At 44.6% G+C, this 6,000-nt stretch overlaps 1 protein-coding gene across 1 annotated transcript in view; it reads left to right on the forward strand.

Annotated features, from left to right (window-relative positions):
- The window catches only part of LOC122407442 (annexin B9-like), a 28,987-nt gene extending 26,907 nt beyond the window's left edge, over positions 1 to 2,080 (forward strand). The window contains exon 9 of the mRNA XM_043413651.1: positions 2,062 to 2,080. The gene's annotated coding sequence lies outside the window, so the exon portion shown is untranslated. The remainder of the gene's footprint in view (positions 1 to 2,061) is intronic.
- The last annotated feature ends 3,920 nt before the right edge of the window (positions 2,081 to 6,000 follow it).

Below are 6,000 nucleotides of genomic sequence, written 5' to 3' on the forward strand. Positions count from 1 at the left end.
CCTGGGAACAGACTCGACGATTGGTCATAATCGATTAATCGATGCCTCGAGATCGGTGCTGCACCGAGAAGGAACGCTGCCCAGAAACTTTTCTCCATCCCGTTTTCGGCGTCGCAGTTTTAATGCTAACTTCCCGAATAGCCTCTCCGTGCACGCGAACACACTTTTCGCAGTGCTTACGGACCAGCTTGCTCCAGAATGTTGGCTATAGTCCTTGTCAAAGTATAACTCCGCGCATACGTTCCAAGCCCTGGCGGTCCGGCAAGACTGCTATCGCTCGGTCGCACGCCCCCGCACAGCCTCGTTCTGTCTCACTGCTCTTTGTAAAGCTAACCTAAACACGTCCCTACAAACAAGAACATCCGTCCGCGCGCGCCCCGGCTCACTTTCCATCCTCCGTTCTCTGCTGGAGACCACAAACAGGCAGGGAACATACTCGATGTTGGCTTTCGTACGGCTGGGGCTTCTCGACAAAATAATCAAATTAAACCCACGCAAAACAACAATGCACAACAATATTTGGAATATTAAAGCTGCTGATGCGGTTATGTAAACGTTGAAAACCGAATATCCGATAACTTTGCATCCCCCGAATGATCTTGGGGCTCGAACGAGCTGGCTTCGTTGCACAAGGCGAACTCGAGCCCGAGGACAAAACTCTGATGAATTTCGCAGCTCTCGATTTTCCGGCTTTTGCCAACCTGAAATTAAGTCGGCGTTCTAACCCGCTGTTATTCACAAAAGTATTATTCGCTCGGGCCTTTTATCGCGATTCATCAAAATCATACATTCGTGGTTACAATCGTTTGGTTTTTTATTCACCTTCTCCGCGCGCGTCGATTCGCGTTATCGGAACATCGCCGGGCCGCTACTGCGATATCGGGAATAATGATATCATCGCTCGAAGGTGGACGATCCGGGGGAGCCTCAGTCCGTACGCATCGGACGATAACGAGGAAATGAATGCAACGATAAAAAGCCTCGTTGGGCCACGGAAAATGTCCCGGAACCTGTTCATTATTATCGTCATCGTCCCACGAGCTTTTTATCACGATTAATATTTATGTTCATTGGCTTTTCGTTCGATTCCTTTTTTTGTTTAATCTTTGCTGAAAAAAGATTCAATTTTTTTTGCACGCGGCTGCGCTTCGATGCTCGAAATGCGTGATTCAAAGATCGAAAATCAACTGTTGAGTTCATTTTTTAAAAAATTCAATGGAATCGAAGTTTTATCCATTGAACAAACGCTTTTATGGGCACGGAGATGAAAAAAGCGCTTTAAACATCGTACGGAAAATGAATTACATTAATTTCCCTAAACGATGCGCTCGGTTTTTTCTTCTGAAAGAGCACGCGCGATACGAGTCTCATCAAGCTCGAGCATCTTCGTCTATATTATAATGAGAACGTTTCGAGTTTTATATATCCTTCGTAGCGAACGAGATACGTACGTTGCCGTAAAAATGTGGGGGAGAGTAAAAAAAGGAATTAGAGAGAAGAAAACTGCGGAGAGGAGTCCGACGCTGGCGTACTGCTCGGGAGATTCGCCCGGGGTGAGTTGAACGGAGAGGCTTTTCCCAGGCAGCTGAGAGACCGAATAGCGACAGAGCCGGAGAGAAAAGTCAGTGCTAGGGTTTTGAGTGCGATTCTGAACTTTCAGACTGGACCTTGGTTCCACATTTTCAACGCTTTTTCGTCGCTTATCATTACGATTCGCAGTGAACATTTTTTTGGAGCGCGTGGAAAAATTAGTTTCGTGAAAAATCGGGCTCTACGGTACGGCCGTTCGAAGCGAATTCATTTACTTTCGATTTATCTTTTTACTCACTGAAATATTATCACTCGAGAGTGAAAAGGAAATCATATTTTTTGCCGGTCGAACGTTCAAAGGTTTTTCCTCATTCCAATTGGAACTCGCTCACTTGAGCGAATTTTTCTCGATTGATTTTTTAATAATGCACACGAAATTCATCATTTTTTTTCCCCTCTCGAAGGAACGGCCTCCCGAATTCGCGAATGGTCCTCCCTCCTCCTGTAATTTACTGTCCCATTTGTTTTCAGGGGGAAAACGAGTATCAGGGGCGTCCGCGAAGCCATAGTGCTGGGACTCGTCGACTATTGGAGAACTACCATAATGTCAATTACGTTTGTATAATAGAATTTTGTCGCGTGAATAAATAAATACGAGTCAAGCCCAATGTCCGTCAAAGCATTGGGGAATTGGCGCATGAGTCTCGCGGGGGGCGCAGGCAGGGGTTAACGATAAAACCGCTGCTCGATCATAAATTCTCGTCACACTGTTCGCGGGGCTTATTCTTGTTATTCGTTGAACGAAACGTTAATCCGGATGATGAGGTAAACACAGCGTGATTGAACAGAGCGTATATAATTCACGTGCTGGACCATCAGTGTCTAATGGCAGATATTCAGCGATGATAAATCACTTGTAACTCCTCCGTTTCTCTGTGTCGAACAAAGCGATGAAAATTAATGGGAAATCTTTTCTTCGGGGACGAGCGGAATAAGAACGCGGCCGCGGGGGTTTTGTTTTTAATTTACATCACTGACCATTCGAGCTCGGATATCCCGCGGATAAACATCCGGTCCGCGTTTGCGAGCTCGCTTCGGTAAAATGCTAAGGGAATTTATAAAATAAAAGGAAGGAGAAAACGTGACTTCGTCTTGGCGAAAACGACTTTGCGGCTTCACCGCACTAAAATCCAGCACTGGGAGCCGAAGCCGGCGCGGCTGCAGCAGCGCCGATGCAGGAATCGAGTTAAATCCTCGCCGCGCGAGAGCGAGCGAGAGGCTCTCATAAATATACAGATATTCCGAATCCTCGTTGAAAAGGAAGCAGGTGCGATATGCTTCGCGACACAGCGAATGCCAAAGCGCTCTTTGCATTTGACTTTCCTATCAGCCTCCAGTTCTCTGCTCGTGACAGACACACAAAAAACTCCCCACACGCAACGAGCAAGACGGAGAGAATCGCTCCGAGGAAATGGAGAATCGACGCCCGACTCAAACGACACCCTCATTTGTGAACATCGCTGACAAACATGGCCCATAAATTCCATCAAATTGACATCGATAAACCAAGCCACGTTTTATCCCTCGCACTACTACTGACCATTTCCCGAATTTTTCGCCCGGAATGATCGACCCTTCCGAAGCTGCATTATGCTCGAAATGTACCAAATCAACCATTTTCCAGAATATTTTTTTTATTTTCTGCGATTCTTCGAATGTCAACGAAATGAGGACGAACGCTCTCCGCGACATCATTGAATTTGAAAAAACTTTCGCTATCCTTGAGTACCTCGAATCATTTTCACTTGTAATATTTTATTTTTTAATTTTTTATTTTAGGGTTGTTACAAGAAAAAATTCAATGGTTTTAAAAGATCGAACGAAATTTATTTACATGTTTTGTTATGGTATAGTTCGCAATAATTATCAGGAGGAAGAAGACTTATCTTTCGTTTGTCTTTTGCCTCGAATGGTCCTTTTCCCTAATATCGGACCTATTCGTTCAAGCGTTCGATTCCAACTGCCGTGATTGAAACACCTCTCTCGACACTTCAAAATCTTGAGAGGGGGAAATGTGTCGTAGAAAAACACTTTATCCGAATTACTCACTAAACTTACTCTTAGGCCAGAACTCTTGTTTCAATTTCTCGTTACACACTCAACTACGAGTTTCGACAAAATTTATACGAAAAAAGCAACTCACTTTCGTTGCTTCCGAATCAAATAAATCACAAACTTTCGCAGTTTCCAATCGAACCCATGATACGGAAACTTTTGGTTGGATTTTCCATCGAAAGATAGAATGAAAAATATTTTCGATACTATCGAATCAGAGATGTTCAAAATTCTTGACTAAAATCTTCATTTCGAGATAATATTGTACGCCGATAAACGTCGCAAAGATATCCCAATAAAATCCTAACAGGAAAAAATTGCACTACGATTCTACTCGCCCGAAATTTCTCACTAAATTTCACTAGCTTCTAAAACATAAATTTCGTCTAATATCGCGACTTGAAAGCGAACGTCGAAGGTCGATTAATTTCGAAAATATCCAAATCCACGAAGTACCGAACGAAAAAGCCGCAGTACGATGTATTATTTGATGAACATTCCTCAGTTATTTCGTCACCGTTTTGAAAGAAAATCTGAAAAATCATATTTTTCCTTGGGTCAAATCAAAATCCAGCGACAGACGTTTAATACTGTGATAAAGATGAGTTTGCACAGGCATGAATACGTATTTATATACTTTATATATACACGTTCGGTAGGATGTCGTCGTGGCTTTTACTGCTCGTTGACCCGCTTTGGGTGGTTGAAGCGGTAGGGTGCATACGCCTGACCGGTCTATATCGGTCCTGGAATAGTGGAGTCTAACACTCTCGTTGGAACATTCCGAGTTTGCGGCTTCCCGATTCCCTCTCTTCTTTCTCCGTTTCTCTCGGAGGTAGATAAAGCAGGGTGGGGGCTGGTCTCTTTCTCTTTATCTCTGTGATGCTCCTCGACCCTGGACTTTTGTACACACAGAGAGTGCTTTCTATACAAGCTTAACACGATTTTCATCCGTATGTGCACATGAGGAGTTCTCTCTATCGTATTTTCGATTCACTTGATTCGCGTTATATTTGTATGAATAAATACGTTCTGTGTCGAAGCGTGTCGAGGTAAGATTGAAATTATACGAATATTTCAATCTCGAGTGTCGGAGTGAAGCATTCAGGCTTTTTTGTCCGAGATTTTTGCAGCTTTTTTCCCCCAGCGACGATTCGTTCGGCTTTTGTATTTCCCGTTCGTCCTTATTTTGTATTTCATTGAAAAAATAAAGCATCGAGAGCTCGAATCTATTACGAGATACGATCGGAAGTTGCTGCTTAATCCGTCTATATATGATGTTTCAATTAAAATCATTCCCTCCGTTGTACATTCCAATTCCACGGGGACGAAAAAACAGCTTGATTTGAAATACGTTGCCTCGAGGGTACGACGCACGATATTCCAGAGTCCGGATAAAAAGCTCAGTGTTATGTCCTCCCTCAGCCTCCGGCGCAGCTTCGTCCGCCGTGTGCGAGGAGCCCCTTCAAGGGTCAACGCCGCTCTCGGGTTCCCGTCCCTTCGGGGATTCTCAGCGTCGCGAAACAAAGACTGATAAAGACGAGCGTATCGACGAGCAAGCGGGAGAGATTTGTGCAGCAGAAAAACATCCGCGTCGTTCGTTATAACGCTTCGCCTAAAAGTGCTTATTCGCGATTTATTGACGTTTCAATCATTGGCTCCAATTAGTCAAAACATCGAGTATTCCATAAACGAGCGCGTTCGTTTGCCTTTTCAGCCATTTTTTCATTCCCCTCCATATTTTCAACGTTCGTTTTAAACGCCCGGAATCGAGCGGCAGATTCTTAAGGGGAAAGTCCTCAGCCGGCTTACTGTACGAGCCGCTGTTAAATGTTAATTCCTCAGACTTTCGTCAATATAGAAAGAGAGAGAGAGAGAGAGAGAGAGAGAGAGAGAGAGAGAGAGAGAGAGAGCCCTTCCGCGTGACTTGCCCACCGCCCTGGCGCTCCTTTGATCATTGCACATTCGAGTGGCGATTCGTCGGAGAAGAACGTTTCCAAGAACACTTCGTTCCACAATTTTGTGCTTCACTTAATCCGTTCGATTCTGCGGCTGAATCATGGCAGCGTATCGTTGACACTGTTGTCGTGACTGCAGTTAAGTCCAGGCACGCGCTTCTCGGATCCCAGTCTTCGACGACTCCATGCAAGTTTTCATCAAACAGTTATGTGCACTCGCGGATGAAAAGGAGACCGAGCCGGACTCGTTCTATCAGAATACGAATTGAGAGACCGAGGGAAACGAATATTCGTGCATAAAAGCACCGGCGAGTCGTTCGGTCACTTGCCTAAGCTTGGTGAATTCACCTTCGATAAGGCGAGTCGTCGTACGACGCTGAAAAAACCACTCGATTCT

The sequence above is a fragment of the Venturia canescens genome, chromosome 3 (assembly GCF_019457755.1).
Source record: "Venturia canescens isolate UGA chromosome 3, ASM1945775v1, whole genome shotgun sequence".
Lineage (NCBI taxonomy): Eukaryota > Metazoa > Arthropoda > Insecta > Hymenoptera > Ichneumonidae > Venturia > Venturia canescens.